Source organism: Vicugna pacos, chromosome 2 (genome assembly GCF_048564905.1).
Source record: "Vicugna pacos chromosome 2, VicPac4, whole genome shotgun sequence".
NCBI classification, from domain to species: domain Eukaryota; kingdom Metazoa; phylum Chordata; class Mammalia; order Artiodactyla; family Camelidae; genus Vicugna; species Vicugna pacos.
Window position 1 is genome coordinate 82,166,158 of NC_132988.1, and position 25,494 is coordinate 82,191,651.

At 35.6% G+C, this 25,494-nt stretch overlaps 1 protein-coding gene across 1 annotated transcript in view; it reads right to left on the reverse strand.

Moving 5' to 3' along the window:
• Positions 1 to 25,494, reverse strand: part of FAM13A (family with sequence similarity 13 member A) — a 265,769-nt gene that overhangs the window by 191,638 nt on the left and 48,637 nt on the right.

Sequence of the window (25,494 nt, forward strand, 5' to 3'; positions counted from 1 at the left end):
TTCTGAAGTCCACCTTTACCCAACTAAAATGAGACAAAATGTTCAGACATGACACATTTAGTGAGGCTGTCTACTTCTTTAAAAACTTAAAGAAAAAAGTTAGACTTCTTGAGTTTAGTTGGTCTAGCTACAGCTAAGCCAAAGTGGATCTTGAGAGAACCCAAAATAAGGCAACTTAATTTGTCTAACACACAAAACCTTATGAGGTACCATGTATTTCTGTATTCTTCAGCCAAAGGGCATTTTATAAATTTTTAGAAAAGCTAAACACTTTATCAGTAGCAAAAATGAAAACTGATTCAGTATCATGAACTCCCTTTACCTGTTCCTTTAGGGCAGACCAGAGGAGCACTGGAAAATGCTGTTGTCTGAGAAGCATTAAAGCACTTTTCTAAGCACTGAACTATCAGCTATTTATCCATAAATCCAACCATTCATCCATCCACCAACCAAAGTATCAGCTAAGCATGTCACTGACACTTCTAAGATGGATAAATCAGATTCCTGCCCTAAAGAAGTTTACAAGTGGGGTCAAGGGGAGGAGTCAGGAAAAAGGAAATGTCAATAGGCTTAACAACTATGCAAAAGATGACGGGGTTGCAAAATAGAAGTATGTTCAAAGTCCTATGACAACTCCAAGAATAATAGTTGTTATTTGTTCTTCCGACCACTACCGTTTTCTTCTTCTCTGGCTCTTACTTTGATTCTAACATCAGGATATCACTGCCAGTCAAAATTAAAGAAACTCCAAAGGGCGTCTTTCAATACCCCCTCAGAGATCAGTAACTTCCACAAAGATTTTCTTATGATTGGAAGCTGCTTAGCCTTTCTATTCCCTGTCAGTTTGGGTGGCAGCAGAGCACCAGGTAAAAGATCTCCGAATTTCCAAGTAAGTTCAGAATGCAAATATAATCAATCAGAATACAGGCAGTACCCAAGTAGTAAACAACTGTGCCCTAAAAATTTGGGTTTTAAGTCAGTCACCTAGAATACAGAACATATTCTCTCATAAGGAAAAAAAGTAAGCAAGATGTTTAGGTTCTTATGCCACTCCCCCAAAATCAATTTAAATCAATTAAAATCAATCAAGTAAAGATTTACTTTCCTCACGAGAAAAATACGACTAGAAGAGTGACACGACAGTAGTACTGTGTGTTAAAATATATTTTTGTGAACTTGTTCAGGAACCTGAATAAAGTAACAAAAAGAATAAGTAATAGTAATACTAGAGAAAGAACATTTACTGAACCCTTACTATGTGTTGGACACTATGCAAAACACTTTGAATTCACTGATTTAACCCTCACAACAATCCTAGGAGGAGGGTATTGTGAGAACCTCTTTTAGACATAAAGGAACACTATACAAAATGAAAAAAGTAGGTTAGTGGTTGCCTGGAGACTGGGTTAACTGTAAAGTGGGCATGGGAGCTGTAACTGGAAGAGTTAAAAAAAAGTTCCAAAACTGATTTGGTGACAGCTATACCACTCAGCAAAGTTACTAAGAATCATTCAATTGTACACTGAAACTGAATTTTGTGACATAAAAATATACCTCAATAAGGCTGTTTAAAAAAAAAAAGATGAAGAAACACAGGTTTAAGTTTAAGTAACTTACCTAAGCTAAGTATATTAGTTTCCTGTTGCTACTAACAAATTATCACAAACTTAGTGGTTTAAAACAACACAAATTCACTATCTTCCAGTTCTGGAGGCCTTAAGTCCAAAATGGGTCTCACTGGGTTAAAATCAAGTTGTCGCCAGGGCTGCATTCCTTACAGGGTGGACGCAGTTTCCTCTCCTGTCTAGCTTTCAGAGGCCACCCGCATCCCTCAGCTGATGGTTCTTGCACTCCTCTGACTTCGCCTTCCGTCAGGACATCTCTTTCTCTGACCCTCTACCTCCCTCTTCTAAGGGCCTCTGTGGCAGAACTGGGCCCACTCAGACAACCCAGGCAAGTCTTCGCATTTTAAGGTCTTTTTCTTAATCACCTCTGCAAAGTCTCTTTCCCCATATGAAGTGACACATTCACAGGTTCCAGGATTAGCATATGGACGTCTTTGCGGGCCAGTTCTTTTGCCCACTGCAGTCACTCCTCTAGGCAGGTTTAAAACCAAATCCCAGCCCTGGCAGGAGTACCTTCTTGCTTGAGCATCACGTTTTTACCCCTACTGTGTACAGGTGAAGCGGCCAGGCCCACAGCAAGAAGGCCCTGGGACAGCTCTGAAAAGTGTTCTCAAAATACACTGGACACTCAGAAAGAAAGGATTCTGGGGTTTTAGAAACACATCTCACTCCCCAGAGTTCCAGGGGCAGCCAGTTCAAATTCAAAGTGATTGGCAATTCACGTGCATGGAAATACACTAAGACAAGAGCAATCTCCCATCTCTCTGCATTACATAAATGAAAATGCTGTAGGAAATCCTGCAGGAAAATAAACTATCAGTTATTGCCTCCCTGCCTCTCTCTTGTTCGCCTGTTTACATTTTTTTTTAAATAAACAATGCAATCTTCAACATCCCAAGGCCTATTTGATTTTTCAGTGAAAAAGACAGCTTAATAATTTTTATCCTAATTCTGAAAAGTGTAACTGAAGAGATTAAAAAAAAAAAAGATGATTATATTCAACTATGAAACAACAGACAGAGAAAACCAAAGGGATATAAGCCAGCCTGCCCAAATAATCAGAAACAATCCCTTGGGTCTGCTCCCTCAATATCATCTGCTTCAAAGGACGAGCAAACACACAAAAGAGTAAAACGATAAACTGAATTTTTTTTTTCCTACAACAGAAGTATTACAATGACTCACTGAGCACTCTCATGAAGAGAAGAGAAAGGAAGGAAGGAAACAACAGGTACGAAGAAACCTATAGCGGTGTCCCCAATACCCTTTTTATTTTTATTTATTTACTTATTTAATAAATATCTTTTTTATTTTATTTATCATTGTATTATTTAGTTATTTAATTTTGGTGGGGGAGGGGAGGTAATTAGGTTTATTTGTTTTTAGAGGAGGTCCTGGGGATTGAACCCAGGACCTCATGTATACTAAGCATGCACTCTACCAATTAAGCTATAGCCTCCCCACTCCCAGTACCCTTTTAAATTTTATTTTCTTTAACAGTAACTTCTTTATCATGATTATTAGATTAAACTTTAAAAGCAGAATACTCATCTTGATATATCATCTTATTCTTTAATCAGTTGCCTAGCCAGACCTTTCTCTAATACTATCAGTTGATTTTCTGAAATTTTTTCAACATGGCTTTCTCAATTCCCTTTTTAGACTACAACCCAAACTCAGAGTTTCTTTCTATGTGTAGGCATTGCCTCTTGCAAACTGTTTCCTGAAAAAATTTACAGGATTATTACTGAACACACACGTTAACAATTTACATTTGCAAAGCAAAAGTTTTGTGGAAGTTGTAGCACAAGGAATGGTTACTAATTAAAAAAACACAAATGCTAGTGAGAGGAAAATTCAACAACACTGTACTTCTTACAGAAATTGATGAACTGCCTCATTCAGTAGCAGAAAAATTACATCTGTACTAATTATTAACACTTCTTTAAGGAGGCCCCCCTCCCTTACGGCTGGATTCCAAAGTTCATTTTAAGTCAGGTTTAGAACTCAGAATACACTTTCTGATTAACACAATGTCTAAATGGTGATTTAACTCCAAGTTTGCCCTGAGCAACCAAAATAACCCCCAAAAGTTTTGAAGCACCATACATTTGAAATGGAAAAAATCCCCTCTAAAGAAAACTATATCTGGAATGAAAACTTTAAAACAAAACACGCATTTTAAAAACGAAAGAGTAGTAAGTTATGTTTTACCTAAAATTCACTCATTCATTTAACGAGTAGTACCTACATCAGCCAAGAATGGGGAAACATCAAAACAAGTTACTGCCTTTGTGGAACTTACTTTTAGTGTATGGGGGTGGGCAGTGGAGGACATATGAATAAGTGAATATATGATAAATCAAGTATTGAATGTATCTCAAATATGGGTCCTTGAAGGACTAATTCAAATGGATTCGGTCCATTTGAAGGGCTATAAAAATAGCTTTTTATTTTGATGCTGCTTAATTCTACTGCAGAATTTACGGAATCTTTTTCTCTTACACATAGTAGATGTTTTATCAAATCATGGAAAGTAGCGGGCAGGGTGGGAAGAGGACATTAAAGAAAGGGGGGGATAGAGGAGGCAGACAGAAGTCAGAGGAAGGCAGAGGAGGTGGCTGGTAAGAGTCAGCAGAGGGGAGGAAGGGATGAGAGATACTAAGATTCTGAGCAAGCATTTGTATGACAAAGGGTTTTCTAAAGGAGAACAAACCAATTCTTGTTCTGTGAAAATGGATGAATCAGAGGAAGAATTCAGCATTTGCATAATTTTCCAGAATGAAAAGAAAAGAGGTAGGAGAAACACAGGGAATCAGAGTTTCCAAGATCAGGGAGTTTAAACACAATCTGAGTAAGGAGTCAGCTGCTGCGGGGAGGCTCCAGAGTGGTGGGAACAAGGGGTTACTAGGTTGTATCAACAAGGAATTGTTACTGTTTCAGTGTATATAGGCATGTGTGTGTATGTACATTTATATATATATGTCTATATATGTGTCAACCATGAAACAGTCATTTAAAAACTATGTAGATTTTAATATTATGACCTAACTAGAAGTCAGTGAAATATTTCTGGGATGCGCACCATTCACTTGGAGTAACCGACCTTTCTGGCCACTGAAATGGTGAGGGGACACTATTCTAAAACTGACAACCAACTAAATATTCTTCAAGAGAGAATAAAGCAAATTATAAAGCATAGAGGAATACTATAAAAATTCTTACAACTGGCATAAACTAATGTTTGCTGACATAGAAAAATGTTCATGGCATGTTATTTAGATGATAAACCTAGTAATAAAATAGCAAGTATGAAGAGTCTTTCATGTAAAATGCATTTAAATTTCTGAGTAGAGATTTCTAAAAGGATGTTCAGGAAAATGTGAGGAGCAATGGGTCACTGGGTAACTTTTACTTTTTCATTTTACGCTTTTTGGTATTATTTTAGTTACTTAACAAGGAGGGAGTATCATTTTAATGGAATAATGTTACTTAAAAACATTTAAAAATGATGAGAGTGTATGCTTCTGTGAAGCTTAGCCGTCTGATAACAGTATCATGACCTCACCCAGACCAAACAAACCACATTTAATAAGATGTTCCCTTATTCCACAGCAACAGGTTGGCCACCCAGAGAGAGGTTACTAACACTCCAGCAGTTTCATCTGAAAACTTCTTCGGGGTGAGATCATTTCACCTCAGTGCTACCTCTAGAAAAACAATTTTCATTAGTAAAAAGGCATTATGAATCATCAAACTATATACTTTACATAAATAATTACTATGAAAAGGTAAACCCAAGACATACTATGTGAAGAAAGCCTCTTCTACCTGTGAATAGCACGTGGCATTCCTGGAGGTGACTCTTTGGGAAGATATTTAACTCTTAGGTCAACTAAATTAAAATCAGTTCCCTGATAGTCCTGAAAATTAATTTTATACCAAAGTTTCACTGTACATTATATTTAATCTTTTCTAAAATTTTATTTATTTATTTTGGAGGGGACATAATTTTTATTTAATTTATTAATTTTTAAATGGAGTTTCTGGGGATTGAACCCAGGACCTTGTGCATGTTAAGCACACACTGTACCACTGAGCTGTACCCTCCACAATATGTTTAATCTTAAACAAATATGCCTCTACTGAATAAGTAATGTTGACAGGTGAGTGTATTCTTTCTACCTCCATAGGATGATAGCAAATTTCCATAGAAAAGTAAGACGACCAGAGCTTCTTTTCAAAAGTTTTTATAAAAACATAATTATATTTCATAGGTCCTTGTTTATATGTTCGAGGGACCAGACAGCCTCGTTAGTTGGTGCTAAAACTTATAAATAATATGTTAGGCTACCAGTATCATTTGAAACACGCCGTCCTGGCATTAATGAGCTTGCAGGCATCCACATTTACTTACTAGGTACGAGCGGTAGATGAGTTGCCTGATGGTGAGCCAATTAATAAAGGAATGTTCAGTGTAAACTGTTTGCTGTACAGTACACTCCTCAGGCAGGTCCCACTGAACAACAGAACCGATGCAGAAGAGAGGCTGTAAACAACTTTCCGTTCGCCAGAAAACTCAATAGGTTTGACTCCCATTCAACACAAACAAAAACTTCCTGAACAGTCAACAAGGAATGAAAGTAGCTGGAATCTCCCTACCTAGGTTAGGCAACAGGATGCAGTGATAGACGGGGCTCGCATATCTTTCTTATGACTGAGAATGACCAGAACAGTTAATTGAATGAATGTGTAAACAGTCAGCTCAGTTCAAGCCAACAAATATTTACTAAGCACTTACTGTTTTCTTTGTTGGTGGGAAGTGCTTCAGACAACACCAAGATTAACAGCAAGATAGCCCCTGCCCTAAAGGAGCTTATATAGTGAGGTGAAGGGGAAGAAAAGTACGTAAGTATCATAATTAATGGAACATTCCCATAAGAAAGGTACAAACTAGTGCAGGATAGTCACAAGAATTAAGAACGATGTGTTTTCAGGGGGTGGTTTGTTTGTTTAGGGGTTAAAAAGAATTAGTATCAGGAAAGGTCTCCTAGGGGAGGTAGCATTTGACATACGACTTCAAGACTGGGTCACATACTTAATACAACTCCATTCATCTGGAATCTCTTTCACAGAGAGCACCAACTGGTAAGCACAGTAGATCACAAAAGTAACATGTACATCCCAAAGATGTTTTGCATGCTGGTATCAGTATTTTAAAAATGTTTTTGCAGTATAGTTGATTTACAATGCTGTGTTAGTTTCTGATGTATAGCACAGTGATTCAGTTATGTGTATATTATATGTATATAATATAGATTCTTTTTCATTATAGGTTACTGTTATTGGTTTTCGAACTGCCTCCTCTGACATGAAGGGAGAATGTGCACATAGGACAACTCAGCATCTTCTACATCTCCCTTCCTTTTGTGATTAAGCTGACAATACTAGGGGTGCATGAGACCTGGCCTTACATCATAAATGCTGTCATCTGAGCAGCTGCAGCATTTCTGTTCATCCATGGGATGAGCAATCGGTCACTGTTCACCTTCAGTGGGAAAAACAGTGCCTTTCACTGAGGGAGAATCATAAAAAGGAGAGATATCTTGGATTATCTATGAATCACAAGGTGATCCCTCTATCAACAACAGACAGTGGATTTCTCTCTCAAACAGAATGTCCTTCTCTGTACTATAAAGGTCAGATATCGGGGCAGAATGGAAAGTAAACAGCAATCCACTTAGAATACTATGAAAGAAGAAAAAAATGTTCAAATGTTGTGCCTACCTAAAACACCCAAAAGGAAGCTGAATACAGGCAAAACTAACCTACGTAAAGACCTTTAAAAAATGTGGTAAAAAACCCACGTCACATAAAATTTACCATCTTAACACTACACTCAAAAATGGTTTGGGTGTGTTAAGTGTATTTCCATCCTTGCGAAGCAGTTCTCCAGAACACTCATCCTGTGCAACTTCACTTCTATAGCCATTAAACAGTAACACTCCTCCTCCTCCCTACCGAGCCCCTGGCCGCCACCACTCCACCTGTCGCTTCCATGAATTTAAATAGACACCTCATAATAGCAGAATCATACAGCACTTGTCTTTCTGTGATTAGCCTGTTTCTCTTAGCATGATGTCCTCCAAGTTCATGCTGAAGTTTGTGACAGGATTCCCTTCCTTTATAAGGCTGAACCATACATATTCCCTTTATATATATACCGCATACCATGAACAGACACGTGTTGTTTCCCTCTTGGCTGTTGTGAATAATGCTCTAGACATGGGTGTGCAAATCTTTCTCTGATACCCTGCTTTCAGTTCTGTTAGATAAATACCCAGGAAATAGGATTGCTGGATCATATGACAGCTCTATTTTTAATTTTTTTGAAGTTAAATTTTAAAATTTCTGTATACTTTTGGACAAATAATATGGTTTCCATACTGTACTCCTATTTATTAAATTTGAATGACCTAGAGTATTAGTATAGTTTAGGTTAATTCTGGGTAATTGTTTTTCTCGAAATAATTAAACATTAAAATGTTGTGGGCTCCATCCCCTCCCTCCTTTACCCTGAATACTAGAAACAAATTTATCCTTCATATTCATTCATTCAACAAATACACACTGAAGGCCTACTATGAGTTGGGCATTTTGTGTTAGGCGTTGGCACCAAACAAAACAAAAGTGAAGTTTTTCACCTGTTCCTCTCACATCTGGCCTTTTTCCCTGCTATAATCAAAGGATTACAGCATTAGGGGGAATATGATTAATCCTTCTGCTTAGATGCTGGGCTGTATCTTAATATGCCCAACAAAAAGCTATTTATTTCATTTTTCTAATTTATTATCAACTTTATTATTAATTATATAGGACATAGGTTCAACTAAAGTTGAATCCCTGATATTGTTACAATATTCATTAGTTTTAGTCTATCCTGACTTCCGGTTTTCTATGTTAAAAGGAATCACATTAGTGCTTCTTCCAATGGACTACAAAGAAAAAAAATGCTTATAAAGTTAATCAGAAATGTTACATTGAATTAAGCACCATTGGCTTGCCTCTAATATATGCAAAACAAAATAATGCAGTCATTGAAATAGAATCCAAACTTCTAACCTACTAGAAAATTATCATCCAGAATTTCTCTTTGGTATTCTCTAATTTAGCACCTTGTTTTTCAATTGAGGGCCCTTGTTATGTTTTGTAATTATAATGTAGAAGTTGAGAATTCAGACTCTGAGCCTTGTATTCAGGTTTAAATCTTAGCTCTTTGTATCACTAGCTGCAGGATATTGTGTAAGTTACTTAACCTGAATGTGTCTATTTCTTCATTTGTAAATTTGGGATAACATTATCTAATTTATGGGGTTGTTAGGATTAAATGGATACATTTAATTTAGTTAGAACAGTTCTTAACATCTAATAAACACTGCCTTACCTGTGATTGTTACTGTAATTATTGTTATTTGTATAGTGTTTTTGTTTGTCTCCTTCCACAAAAACATAAGCTCCCTCTGGGTAGGTAGCATGTCTCTCTGGTTCATCCACTGTGTATCTGATGCACAGTATGGTACCCATGACAGAGGATGTGCCCAATAAAACTCACTGAATAATCTCATTCTCTTCTAAAATCTACTCTTAAGTGATTTCTTATGGTCACTTTCTCCAGCACCACCAGTATTTCATATACAACCATCTCCAGCTTAGACAGGAGGTACCAAATTCCTTTATTAGAGCTTTTATTACTAAATTCTATGTTCAACATTTTAATTATTCTAGACTGTCAGGGATCAATAATTAACAGCGCAAGACCTCTGCGAGACAATGCCTACTTGGTATGTCTTGTCTCTGTGCATTACAGAAACGAGACATTTCCATCTGACTTGTAAAGTGGGAAAGAAAAACCAGTGGGACAAGCATTGTGCCAATGTCATTTTAGGAAAAGGAAACCAAACCTCAGTCACCAGTCAGTTATTCCCACCATGGGCATGAGGTGCGTGATGGTGGGGTGGGGAGGAACACTCTTTCGGAGACTGTCAATCAGTTGGTACTCGGTTGTTATCAGTTTATGTGCCACACGGAAGGGGCTGGCTGAGTGACAGAGTCTGTGGTGGTGGAAGTGTTTGCACACCACAATTAAGTCCACTACATGCCGACTCTTCCTGTTTATTCCTTTCCACAAAGGACCTGCCATTATGCCTGTACTTCTTGACTAAAGGTTTGTTGATCCAAGGTGGGAGGCTGTCTGGGTCCAATGGCCAAGAAGGGCGGATAATAAGAACTATCTCCATTATCTCTGATTCAACACACATACAGGACACACCTTTCCAACGTTTCAACTTCACACCACTTCTGCTCTGAACAATTGGGAAGTAGGGAGCAGGCAACCATATAATAAGTATAAAAATACTAGGATCAGTAGCAATGTAAAATTGATGCTTTCACATTTCCTCTTGGCCCTGACCTGGAATCAAGCTGTGATGAAGTGAGGACACAGTAATTACTTATCCCACAATGAGACATTTTGTTGTGAGTTTACAATACTTGGCAGTTGTTCTCAATCTTTTCTGCCCGACATGTGTGAAAGGAAATACACTGTTCTTCCTTAATAGCAGGTGAATCACTGACTTAATTCGCAAAAGTATTTTGGAGATTTTTATCTTGTCCCCATCTTTTCCTAATTTCCTTTTTTTCATATTTCTTGCTTCATGTTCCTGCCCTTCTCACCTTACCCAGAACAATGGGTATTTAAGTTCCAAGATATCAGAGCTAAATAACTGCCTTAATATTTTCAAAGAAATCAAGTGGCATTTATTTCACCTCTGCATCTTCTGGTCACTATTCAACAGAAATCACTGTAACACTGTTAGAGGCTTCAGGGATACATAAAAAAGTACAACCAAGCCTCCTCCATCAAAGAAGCATACATTTTAACTAAGAGGACATGAAATATTTGTGAAGAAGTTAAATAATGATGTCATCAATATAAAAGATGTTCCAAGGAGGTCACATAATTGAATGTTCTCAGTTATTAGTGACAGGAGTAACATTTAAAGACCCATCATTTTTCCACATTAGCTCATTAGATTTTATTCTTATGACAAGTCTCTGTGATAATTTTCAACATTTCTATGTTGAGTACAGGAAACTGCAGGTTAGAAAAGTTGTATGACTTACCCAGATGGCATGGTTTTTAAGTTAAAGATGGGTCTCCACCCCAGGCTTAATTCCAGGCTTCAGATTGCTTTCTGACACAAGATGGAGAGCTCGTGGGTAGGCGTGGCTAGAAGACACTTCCTGGATGAAGCTGGGTAACAACTTGGCTACCTGGTAAACTCACGGGAAGGTTCAGGTAGAAGGTTGGGATGGGAAAATAAGAGGGCCCCTGATTGAAAGGAAGGTGTAAACAATATATGTAAGTAGGAACGTAACAGGACAGTTTACACTGAGCTGAGGTTTCAAGTCAAGAACAGAGGGACACATACTGGTAGAAGCCAAGCTGATGGAGGAAAGCCTTACCCACCAGAGTTGTATTTTTTCTTAGGCAGTATCAGGCTTTGACTAAAAGAAGTGACAAGACAAAATCTGCATTCTAAGCAGATGAAGCCTCCTATTCCTATAAGGTAAATACTAATAATTAAGCCCATTTTACAGATGGGGAAACCGAGACTCAGAAAAGTTAAGGAAACTGTATGAGGGCCTACAGTTAGTAAACGGCAGAGCTTACACCTGAATCCAGCCAGTCTGGTACTGGAGTTTAGGCTTTGAAGTACTTTCTAACTGCTCACGATTCTTTTCTTCACTGGGCTGACTTCTCATACTTTAGATCTCCATGTAAATGTCACCTCTACAGAATGGCCATCTCTGACTTTCCAATCCAAAGCAGTCATCCAAGTCCCTTGCTATTCTATCACCCTCTCCTCAGCCATAAAACAGTGCATATCTCAGAGCAGGCATTCAACAAATGTTTGGTGAATGAATGAGGATTAAGAAAAGTTTTTTTATAATGACTAGAATTCTGGAGCTATAAGACACCTTGGAAATAATATATTGCAACATCCTTCTTTATATCCAAGGAGAGCTGATAAAGACATATAGTGAATTGCCTAAAGAAATTAGCCATGCAGTGGGAAAGCAAGGACTTGAATGTAGTTTTCCTAACAAGCAGTTCTCCATTTGTTAATCTTACTATGTTGCTTCCAAATTTAAGGGACTTTTGATAGTGTATCTGCAATCAAATTTTGATGATCAAAGCCATATTTTATGCTTAATTAAGGGAGTGACTTAAGAAACTAAACCCCATGAATACAGATAAACTGCCCATTTTATGTGCAGGTTTATGTTTTGGAGGGAAACTGATAACATAAATGACTGAATGACTAAAATGGCTAAGAGACTGACTAGCATTTTACTCTTCTTTGAAGTCATTTTCAAAAGAGAAAAGTTGCTATGTTGCAAAAATAGTAACTCTTTGTTCCTCTATTTTAATATTTACTTCACTTAACTTAAATGTCAGTCTTTAAACGTCCAGTCGGCCTGATGTTCCCATCATCCAGATTGTACAGTTAAGCAAAACTCAAGCTAAACCTTGCAGACCAAGCCTCACGTCTCCAAGATTATCAGTATATTTCTCTAATTTAATCTGCCCCCCACCCCGCCATGTCTCAGGGTGCATGTGAACTCTCCTAATAAGGAAAGCACTATTGCTGCCTTTACTTTCTTTCGGCACTGTTTTTATAGAGCGAGAACTCGAATGTCGAGAACCCGACCGACTACACAGCATACAGAAGGGTGAAGTCAGGGCAGAGCTGAACATGAACTACGATTTAACTGAGCTGTCTTGGTTTCTTGTAAAATTTGAAACAGGGCAATTGTTTCCATTAAATGGATAAAAATAAGTAGCCTAGGGCTGATGAGATTTCAGGAAACAACAAAAATGTTTGGGATGTCACGATTCCAAAATCCAAACAAAACAAAACAGAGCAAAACACCCAAACAAAATATATTAGTTATTCAATTACAGCTCAACAAAAATCAATTTTTAAAATAAATTATAATGGTACAGGTTGTGGTTATATTTCAATATGTGTGATGTGATATGGTGCGGGGCTGTCAATAGAAGAGAGTTTAAAAGGCCTAGGAAAAGTCTTTGGAAAATTGAAAACAAAAAAAGGTCTAGAAAAGCAATACACTGAAGTAAATGCAAGGACTATCTGCCGTGTAGGTTTAAAAGCACACCCACAAGCAAGATTAATTCCCTAAATTAATCCATGCACATGGAAATTATATTGGTTTATATAAAAAAATCATAAGAAATGAATATCATAATTGTATCTAGGGAATAACAGTGCCTAACCTTTTACATGTCCCTAGACATCTCTATTCTCAGATATATACTTGTTTCCTCTTTCAAGGACAAATTTGCTGTTACTACACTCTCAACTGACTTGAAGCCTTGTGATGGGGAAATTTACAAACTGAAGAGAATCTGCTTTTCTAGAAAATCACTCAACTGTCAGTACATATGATATTAGTAAGTTCCAGGAGCTATTCTAAGCTTCGTAGATACTATTTAAAGGTCTGTACTAATATATATTTATATATATACATCCATACATATATACTCACATCTACTGACAACCACTATATAAGATAGCTAATATTATTATCCCTGCTCTGTAAGTGAAGAAATGAGAGGTTAAATAACATGTCCAAAATTCTACTCTTAGAAAATAATGAAGTCAAGTTTAAACCCAGGAAGTCTGGCTATATTGCCTTTTTATATAAAATTATACAAAACATGTGACATGTCTTATTATATCTTGATTTATCACAAAATAATTCCCACGACCCATCAAGGGAATTCTCTAGGTTCATTAGGGGGACAAATTTTTGCTTGTTAGCCACATCAAGGAGAACGAGATATCATATGGCCAGTCTGCCTTTAAATAGTCTATTAGTCTTTAATTATGGAGTTTCTATTATTTCTAATTGTAATAGTTTAATCTTTAAAAACCAAAGTGATTTAGCTTTCTTCCTGAGCCCACTCTAACACAAAAATATTCCAATCAACTCTGTGTGTGTATGTATGTGTATATATATATATATCTAACATGTTCTTCAATCACAGATTCTAAAGAATTCACCAAAAATTAAGTTCTCCATCATTTACATTCTACTTTGAGAGCATAAACCAGAAAACAAACCTACTTGCATTTTCTCCCTTTAGTTCTCCAACAGAAAATTTAGAGGCATGACAAATTTAACAAAGACTGTATGTGATGGTAAAAAGTTGAGAACTTCAAGTTTAAAAATTGAGTCAGCCACAATTTATATTAATATATCTTAAAGTGAATACTCATTCTAGAAACAGAGCATTTTCTCCTAATCCCAGAGGTAGAGTTAATTTTTCCCATGTAACATTATGTTTCTCATAATATTCTCTTAATAAGTGTTATTCAGAAGATTGTTCTTTTGGAAACAGTATAAAGTGTCATTATGTGTCTGCAATTAATGATTCAAATAATCTCTATATCCCCAAATCCAGGAGACTTTTCTTGGTTCTCTTCTCCTTCATCCCTCTCTGCAGTTCACTCTTCCTTCAAATTCCATTTTCTTTGGCTTTGGTGATGCTACACTAGCTTATATTCCTCTGATCTCTCCAATTGGTTCTTCTCATTACTTATCTATAGACATTTCCCAGGATGCTACCATTCTTGGAGAGTTCGTTCATTTTGTCTTCATGCAATAAACTGGAAAGAATTGACTCCTAAACTCTAGCTCATCCAGATATTCCTCTCATCTAATTACAGTTGTCTATCTCTCTGTACCTTATGGATAGCTCTTGGGAAGTAGTAAAAGAAGTGAGGCTACACAGGAAATTATGGACCAAGTCAATAAAAGACTCTGAATGTCATGATGGAGAAGAGAAAGATCCTTGATTAAAAGTCTTGGAAGGAAGTGAGAGATGATCTCATTTATATTTTAAATAGGCAATCTAGGAACAGTGTGGATTTGGACTGAAATGGGTGAGAGCAAAAAAGGAAAACTAGTTAATAAGTTATCAAAATCAGCCAAAGAAGAGATGAAGTGAACTTGTGGGATGCCAAGTACATTCATTAAAAGGGAGGTGGAACTCTGAGTCAGCTAAGTGTGAATGAATCACAAGCCATTTCTCTGGCATACACACTAATATATTCACATGATCAGCATCTCTATTATAAACCCCACTGCAACATGTACCACAACTATAATTCAGTAATTACTTAAGGAGTCTCCTTCTTCCCCCAGAGAGTATGAGCTCCCTGAGGGTACGGACCATGTTGTCTGGCCAATAGCTGGCACACCTCTCTTCTGGCACATAGTACGTACTTAAAAAATAAAATAAAAACTACAGAAAACTAAAATTTCACAACAAAATCTTAATGCTGAAAAGAAACTCATATACCATCTAGTTTCTTAAAGTCACAATGTCGGTTAGTAAATTCTACTCCTTCAAGACTAGAAGAAAATAAAAGAAACCACCTATGTGGAAGGCAGATAGGACGGTGTATAAGAGACTAACTCTGAAGATTATTACCTGAGTGTATGTACATCTGCCCACATACAATGCTGAGAATATAAATCTGTCACTGGATTTTGTCAACAGCTAGGAAACATGCCTCAATATATATATTTATATATTTTTTCATGTATACCTAAATTTACCTCTTGTCATTACTGGATCTTGATGCCAAAAGTTGAAAAGTCATTCTCAAGATTACACATGAACAAGACACATGGCACTAGCTTTCACCTGAAGTCTTACAGACAGCAGCCATTGCGTTAGTCAACTGATTTTGCTTTCACTTGAATTTTCTTTTAGAGGTATGAAAAATGAGAAAGCAAAATTACCAGATTTTGCATTTGCTTTTTCTTCCTCAAAAGAAAGAATATTTATTTTAAATGCTTTCTTCAATTTTAAAGTTACATTTAAAAACTGACTGACTATACACATATGGATCACATCAAGGCAAACGATTCAATGAAGATTATTAAAAAAATCTCACAAATAACCCATGACTGGTGAGATGAAATACAGTGCAGTTACTAACAGCATCTATAGCTGAGACAACATGTGATGTAGTGGAAAACACAGCAGGCCAGGAGTGGGAAGACATCCTTTTCTTTGTCTTCCTGCCTACAAGTTGCATAACTTGAAGCCAATCATTGACACCTAGCCACCAACCACCCAATGGAGCCTCATTAACTCTTGTGAAACAAAATCAACTGGCCTTCTCTCTTCTTAAGACCCAGATAAGGAATAAACAAGGTCATGAATGTAGAAGTCCTTTGAAAGTATGTTTGAAGGGAAACATGCTATTTCATTTTTTAAAGCAGTATTTAGCAGAGTAGCGTTGATTCCTTCTGGCTGGACATTTCTCTTCAATAAATAACCAGCTGACTTTAAGGACCATGGATTTACCCTGGACCATATATTTTCCCAGCTGATCATTAACTGTCAGGCAGATGTTACTGCTTAATCATTGCATTCCCACAGAGAGCGAAGGACTCAAGGGATTGTTTCTAAAAGGATGAGAAATTTTTTACTCTGGCCACAATCAGTAATGTTCAACTCCTAAGCCTGGTTATTCTCCAAAGAAGTATAGTCCAGAGAAGGGGTCACACATTTTAAAAACATTGCATCACACTGATGGGGTAAAAAACCCTGCAAACCATCTCCTTCATCCTTTCTCACATCAGCACTGACCTAAAATGTACTTACCTAAGAGTACTACAGAAAAAAAATCTCTGCCCCTTGCAATGTAAAAGTAAATCCTTACTTCACATAAGAAAAAAATGTATATTATCCTGAACATTTTTCAATACTATCAGTTGCTTACCTCAAATATTACAAATAAGCAATCTATTTCTATTTTTGCAACCACTTGCAGGTCTCAAGTTAGTCTATTACCATCTCTTGAGTGAGACCAAGGTCTAATTATTTTTGTTTTAAAAAAATATCAAGGCTTACCACATCATTATTACCACTAACCAGAGTTATAAACTTTACTTTCACACAAAATATCGAGAGGAACACTATGTATGGGTCATATAAAATTATGAACCATCATGAGTCCCGGAAAAAAATAAGTGAACATTTAGTGTAGAATTTGTAGTATCACTTTCAATATGTATATCTGTTTTCCTATGTGATTCAAACTCATGTTTTCAGCTGACAATAGGAATAGTAATAAACTTGAGCTTAATATTAGAGTACATGCAATTGCAATATTTGGCCATTTTGAACTAGAAAACTGGCAGTTTTATATGGTTCAACCTATATTTCTATTCATGTGATCAAGGGACAATGACAATGTACAGATCTCTCTGCGCCAATGCTGATTTTTTTCCTTTCTGAAAATCAATTGATTATTCTCTTGCCTCGTTCAGAGTTTCAATTGGAAAAGACCAAAATAAATGCTATCAGTTCTATTTTAGCTCTGTAATCCTAAAAATTGACACCTTGTACACTTCAGCTTTTTATCCATAAAAGTATAAGAGTACCAATTATGCTTAGAGATTCACCATGAAAAAAGACGACTGAAGAATATACTTTTTGTATACACACAGAATCCAATATATACAAGTCTGTCATCTTCTGTGTAAAAGATCTTTGCTATGAGCAAATAAAAAACAAACTATTTAAATGACATGGGAAACATTTATAACTTAATGTTTTGTAACAAAAAAAGTAGGATTAAAAAGGTATGTAAAATATAAAACTGATAAAATTTTATAAAGGAATATACACATGGAAAAAAGCTAGAAAAAATAGCTAAAACATTTAAAGTTAGTATTTCTGAGTATTATCTAGGATTAGTACATGATTTTTACTGTATATTTTACAACTTTTTTTTCAAGCTTCTACAATTTTAGAAAAAATATGTAAGTAAAAGCTGAACTAAATGAATGACTCAACATTAAATATTTCAACTAATCTGATTAAATCTGAAATTCAACGGGAATTTTTAAATCTAGAAAAATACTCTGAACTTCTTTCAGAATATATGCTCATAGTTATTCAGAAAAATCCTGAAAAAGAAGAATTAAGTGAAGAATATCACTCATGACGTTAAAATACAGAGGGCATGACACTAGTACCCGAGAAGCAGATTCATTAGCACAGAAGAAAGCTCAGAGAAGGCCAAAGGTGCTTAAAACTTTGAACTAGAAATAATAAAAGTGACATTTTGAATCACTTGGCAAAGCATGAATTACTCTCTAGATGTTGTTTGGTTAGCAGGCTAATTATTTCAGTGAAAAATTACATTCTTAAATTGTACCTTACTGCAAGTAAATTTCACAAGAATTCAGTAATATTTAAAAAATTACAAGTATCCTACAAAATGTAAATCCCATATCAGGTCTTTTCTAATATCCACATATATTCAAGATTTAAATATAAAAATATGAAACTGCAAAAACATTGAAGACAATGTAAGTAAATATTCTGCTAACCTTGAGGTAAGCCTTTTATGGACAACATGAAACCCAAAATAACAAAAACTAAAACGTGGGATTAATAAAAATCTTAAACTTCTTTGTGGCGAAAAGAATTATGAGGTTCAAATTTGAATTACAAGCTGCAGGGAGTATTTCTAATATATAAAAATAGATTAATAGTTGTACTACAAAAAGGAAGTTTTTCAAACCAATTACCAAAAAAAAAAAAAAATTCCCACCAGTTTAGAAAAACTGAAAAAGCAAAAAGGTCATTTACAAAAGATAAACTACATGGGAAAATAAGCTTTTAAATATGTTAAATTTCACAAAAACCAAAATTTTTTGAAAGAAATAATATTCACTTATATTGGCAAATATGAAAAAGAGTAATAACATCAGTACCGGAGAAAGTGTGGGAAAGAGGACACATTCAGAGATTGCTGCTTACAGTATGAACTGGTCCAACCTTTCAATGAACAAAAAATTTGATAATACAAATAGTCTTTGACTAGGCAGGCCTACTTCTAAAAGTACAGCCAAAGAAAATAATTAGTGAAGTGTGAAAAATGTACGTTCAAGAATAGTCTCTGTGATGCTGTTTATAGGGAAACAGTTACAGAGTGGTGACTAAGAGCTTGGAGCCGAGGAGCCAGGCTGTCTGGATGCAGACTCCTGATGCTAACTTCTCCCAAGCCATGTGACCTTCAGCAAGTTAAATCTTCCGTGCTTCAGTTTCTTCATGGGTAAAGGAGAGATAATAATAGTATTTGCCTCATAGGGTTTTAAGGATAAAATAAGCAAATAGATGAAGAGCACCTAGAACATTGCCAGGAACTTAGTAAGCACTCAATAAATATTATCTATTACTATTACCACTGACAAAAAAAATTGTAGAATGCCATTTATAGGGATTGCTTAAGTAAAGGATATTGATCAGAAGATCGGAACACTATGCGGTCATTAGAAATGAAGATGCAGAATTATATTTATAAGCATGGGAAAAATGCCATGGTAGATGACATTAAGTTTTTAAATAAAAGTTATAAAGTGGTATTATTTTACTACCCCATCTTCAATCAAATAGAAATATACATGTGAGCATGCAGAGAAAAGAACATGGAAGTACATAAACCAAAGTATGAACAGTGACTGAATCTGGCTGTAGAATTATGGATGAGTCTCATTTTCATCCTTATACTTGTGGGTTTTTGGTATAAAAAATTTTACAATTAACATGTTATTTTTGTAATTAAAAAAACTTTATACCTATTTTGAAAACAATAAAAAAAGCAACTGGAAAGTCAATTACCGTAATTAGAAGTGATGGGGGATTGATAACATAGGAGTATAGGCAATGAAGTAACCACAGGAAAGGGCTCATACAGGTTTCAGCAGAGAAAAAGACCAAACTTTCTAATCACCCATTCTTTAATTACCAAAGACGTGTTTATAGAGGATGATGATAATATATACAAGTGTGCTAAAAATTAAATGAACAACTTGCATTTTATAAACAGATGCTCACAGGTTATAAACACATTAATATGTGAGACTAGGGCTCGGCCTTAATCTTTAAAAAGATCAACCATCTACATTTTTCAATCCAAATGACTAATTTTCCAAAAGTAACATTTGGGCTACAAACCAAACAAAGCTGCTTAGCAGCAGTTAGCAGATAAGATGATGGCAACATTGTAGGCTTATCTGGTTACACATCCTGTTTATGACTACAAATTTAGCTGATCTCATCTAATATTAACTGATGATGTCCAAATACTTAATTACACACACATACATCACAGAACCACAGGTTATGACTTAGTGACTTGGTACCATTAACTTAGTGTGTTATTTTTCTGCAAGATTTGAAGGACACCAATAGCAGCTTTAAAACGGCTTTCATACTGTCACTAAGCAAAAATGTAACATCTCAGAAAGAAGCACACGTGGCAGGCCTTATCATTCAAAATGTAAAATTGATTTATCTCTTCAAGCTTCAGAAATATCTATAATATTACTGATTGCCTTATTAACAATGAAACATTTATTTCAAGGGATAGGATTAATTTATAGATCTATAGACCACAGGCAAAGGAAGCAGAGATGAAACAGAATTTGATCAAAATGGCTTACTCATCAGTAGTAATTGGCAGATTTGTTTTAATTACTGGAGATTAAATTCTGATATTATTGATGTTATTAAATGATGGAAACTAAGTGTATACAATGGGTTTAATGCAAAGTATAGAGAATACTAAAAAACAACCAAAAAAAAAAAAACCTCAGCTAAAGAATCATTAGGGAGTCTTTAGTCTCTTCACCAATGTCTAGTTAACAAATTGTTTAAAAACTAACTCTAACAGTAAATGCAAATGTTTAGGTCTTCCTAATATTATTCCCAGCTTCAAATACCTTTTCTCAAAGGAAATATCACATTCAAAGGAGTCATATAATAATATTGGGGAAGTAAAACATTTACAGTGGAGTTGCTGTTTATGAGGAACCTAGGTTCTCTATGGGAGGGTGAAAGAAGGGCTCTACCTCGTTTCCTCCTAGCTCCTGTTTCCCATTGCTATGGTTCACTCAAAGGGACAGAACTGTGCTGGGCTTCCAGGTTACCTTATCTGGCCCCTCTGGCAGCCCATCAGGAATTCAGATTCTAGTCCATGGCCCAAAAGTGATTGGGGAAGCTCTGGGCAGGTGGCTGGTTGGCCCAGCTGCAAGGCAGCAGCCAAGGAGAAAGATCCAGCATTCCCCAAGGCAGGTGAAAGGTTAATCCCTGGTGGCAGATTACCTAGGAGGTGGGCAGTGCCAAGGCAATCTGAGGTCATAAGATGCGTGTCTGATACAAGTACTAAGATGAAGAAGTTGATTTGTATTTAGAAGTTTTATTGGATAAGAAAAACATTTTCTTTAAATATTAAAAATCATGCTGTAAAAAATCACTGTAAGATGATCATAATATATCTAAGAAGAAAGTGAAAACTAGATAACTTAGGCAAGAAGAATCATGGTTCCCATTTCATGTTTCTAAGGAACTCACTTCAGTAAGTGGTATGATGAGCAAAAAGTACAAAGCCTGATCTTTCCCTTAACACAACTGTAAGTGTGTTCAGTTAAATGTCTGTGTATTCCAACACCGCTTAACCAGCTGTCTACTATGCACCAGGACTTCTCTTATGGTCTTGCTTAATTAAGCATCAGAGCAAACTCTGTAGGTCCCATTTTACAGAAAACTTAACAGAAAAATAAATAATGCAGAGGGTCAAACCTACCAAATAGCAGACATGGACTAAAATAGCTTTCTTTTATTATCCCATGTTATCCAAGCCACTGAAAATCCAGTACCCATTTTAATGATAATCAAAACTTAGGGAAAGCAATTCTTGCTAATCTCTAAGAATAATATTCTTGTACTTTTATCACTTTCTTTGTCTTAGAAACTGCAATATTAGTGGTTTCTTTAAAAAATCATATTTTATATATATAGATAACTTAGTCTAAATTTTGCCAAATTTTTCATAGAAAAATATTACTGTACCACAGTATGTTATAAAAACATTATTATACAAATGTAGTGGCCTCTGTGGGGTGCTACTCTCATATGCCCCTTCACACTAGAAGCAGTCATTACTCAGGTGCTCAGAGTGTTGCCTACTTCTGGCTCATAGCTGAGTCCCTCCCCTAAGATTACACCACCTCCCTGAATGATGCAGGCACAGCTCCCCTCCAATGACTGATGGAGATGAGGTAAATGGACCAAACCCCTTGACTCAATTTAGGATATCCCTCACAGGCCATTCCGACTTCTAAGTAACCCAGGGACTGAGTGAGGCCTTTGTTACAACTGTATAGCAGTTCAGCTTCTGCCTAATTCTACTTCCCTCAACTCCTTACAGGTGTGGTTCTAAAAAGCACTACCCAATAAAACTCTGCTTGAACCCTCAGCTTCAGGGTTTAGAACCTGAACAATCCAGCCTTATGACAAGAAAAGATACAATAATATTCAAAGTGATATGACAAAATGATAGAGAGGAAATTAGAGTTTTAACTGTGTTTATACTAGGGGAAAAAAGAGACCATAAATAAACAAATACCCAACTAGAGGGGAAAAAACAACCCTGAGGGCCTGACAGGAAAATGAACAAAAGACACAAACACATAGAGAGAAAGATACACAAATGGCCCTTAAACATAAGTAAAGATGCTCAACTTCATTTACAATAAAATAAATGCAAATTAAAACTATGTTAGCAATAGTCATGAACAATCTGAAAATAAAATTAAGAAAACAGATTTAGAATGCCATCCAAAAGAATATACATTTAAGAATAGATTTAACAAAAGAAATATGAAACTTGTACTTGGAAAATTATAAAACAGTTTTGAAAGAAATGAAAGAAGATGTAAGTAAACAGAAAGACATCCCATGTTCATAGATTGGAAGACTGAATACTGTTAAGCTGGCAGTACTCTTCAAATTGATCTACAGATTCAACAGAATTCCTGTCAAAATACCAACTGGCTCTTTTTGCAGAAATTTACAAGATGATCTGACATCTTGAAAAAGAAGAGCAAAGTTGAAAGACGGACACTTTGATTTCAAAATTTACTAAAACGCCACAGGAATCATGACAGCATGGTAATGCCAAAAGGACAAACATACAATAGATCAAAGCAATGAAACTGAGAGTCCAGAAATAAACCCTAAAAATACAGTTAACTGATTTTTGACAGGAGTGCTAAGACAATTCAATGGGGAAAAATAGTATTTTCAACAAACGGTACTAGAACAATTGGGCATCCACACGCAAAGGAGCAGAGCTGGACTCTTTCCTTACACCACACAAAAATTAACTCCAGAGACTTAAATGTAAGAGTTAAAATAATAAAGCTCTTTTTAAAAAAATCTTCATGGGTTATGCAAAACCTTCTTAGATACAACACCAACATAATAACTGACAAAAGAAAAAATATACTGGATTTTATCAAAATTAAAAATTTTGTGCTTGAAAGGACACAATCAAGAAAATGAAAAAGTAACTCACAGAATAGGAAAAAATATATGAAAATCCTAAACCTGATCCTAAATATTTAAAGCACTCTTAAAACTCAATAACAAAGACAAATAATTCAATTAAAAATGGGCAGAGGATCTGAACAGACATTTTTTCCAAAGATATTCAAATGGCCAATAAGCATAGGAAAAGACACTCAATGTCTTTAGTCATCAGGGAAGTGCAACAAAACCACAGTGAGGTACCTACTGACCACAGAGACTCCAAAATTCCTCTGAAAGAGAAAATGTAACAGAAAAACCGAAGAGAACAGGAAGGAGGCATACAAACACCAGAAACAAATTCATGTACATGTGGGAGTTAGTATGTGGTAAGAGTTGGCATGGTAAACTAGAAGGAAGATGTAATATGCAATGAATGATTTGGTAACAATTAGCTATCTGCTTGAAGAAAAACCAAACTGCATCCATATGTGACATATACAAAACAAACTCTAGATAAAGTAAAAAGCTAATCATAAAAAAGCTATAAATACGACAAAAGAAAAAATATGTGTAATAATATCTTTATGGTATTATTGCTAAGGAAGACAACATTATTAAGAAATATTAGTAAGACATAAATCTCCATAAACAGAAAGAGGAAGAATTGACACATTAAGTAAATTAAAATTAACAAAATTTAATAAAGCACCATAAATAAAGCTAAAAGGTAAACAACAGGAGAAAATGTTTGTAATCTTTATAACAGACAAAACATTATTTTCGAGAAGACCTAAGGAACCCCCATAAAGCAGTAAGACAGATGTACATCAAGAGTCAGGAAGTTCACTGCACCTTTGTGTTAATATCAAGAAATTGACAGCAACCTCAGTGTTCATCAATTGAGGGGTACTTAAGTTAGAGCAAATCCACACTATTTAATAGTTAAAAGAAAAAGATAAATATTTTGACATTAAAAGTTCTAATAAAACAAAACCATAAAAACAATCAAGCTTCACTTGCATCTTGATCCCATTTATATTTAAAATAGATTGATGGCTGTGTTCAAAAAGAAGGACACACACCTACTGGTTACTGATTTTTATCTCTAGGGAGGAGAGGTTAGAATGGGGGGAACTAATGGTGGGTATAATTAGTCTATATACCTCTGTATTGTTTGAATATTTTATAACAATAATATTACCCAATCATCTAAATTTAATAACCCCTAACTGGAAGTACATGTTGAAAACCCGTTAATTAAGAGTCACCTGGAACACCAATCATATATTACTGGTATATTTCCTTCTATTTCTATGATTGGATATTTCATAGCCAATATCATTTTGTATATAAAACTTACTTACAGCCTTTAAAAAATTAATATTATTTCATGAGGATTTCCCCTTATTAGGAAAAAATCTTCCTCATCCACTGACCATACAATGTATTCACCTAAGTTATGGAGGAAAGTATTTCCTTTGTCTTTCAGCGGTTTGTGGTAAGAGAATTGTCCTTAAATGGCAGGCTTTCTACTGATGGTCTTTACAACATTTATGGACTAACTGTGGTCACTGACCTAGCTGTGGTCACAGGAATGAATTATCTAATTTTTTCTTGACTAAATAGGGGAACTTCAAGTTCAAAATAAACCACCCCTGCCTCTTTGGAATCAATCAGATAAATGAGTACGTAGTAAGTGCTCAATCAACACCACCTATTATAAGTACTATTCTATTTCAGTGAGAAAAGTACCTAGCAGTGACTTCTACATCCGTAAGTTTAGAAATACACATCAATTAGTAGATCGCAACAATGTGAATGTACTTAATGCCATTGAACTGCATACTAAAAATGGTAAACTTTATTTTATCACAATAAAATTTTTTGAAAAGCTAAACTAATTAATAGAGCATATAATAAAAACCCATTTCTTATTTGATATCTTAATGGACTAATTGAAGCAGGTTACCAGAAATTCCAGACCAAGCCCAACCCAACAAAAGTCAGCAATGAGGTATGGATCCTTACGTTATTACATAAGTTTCTATTTGCAAACTCATTTTCACCTCTTCTAGAATCTAGGGTTTCAAAATTACTGAATTGTCTTCTACTTACCTTTATTTCTTACATGTAGGTAACTCAAGGCTTACTTGGCAGGCAGGTGTAAAAAGAACAATTACAGTCTTTTTACTACCAGAGAGCTGGGGAATAAGGTATCAGTGGAGCCTGTATTTGAGATACAAGACCCCAGCATAGCCTATGAAATGACATTATTTAAAATGTAAATCTCTAAGGTTACCAGGGCGAGAGTTACTCGGGGTAGAACTTCTCTCTACTGCGGGCTGCGCATGTGTCCTGGAACGCTGCAGTCACTAC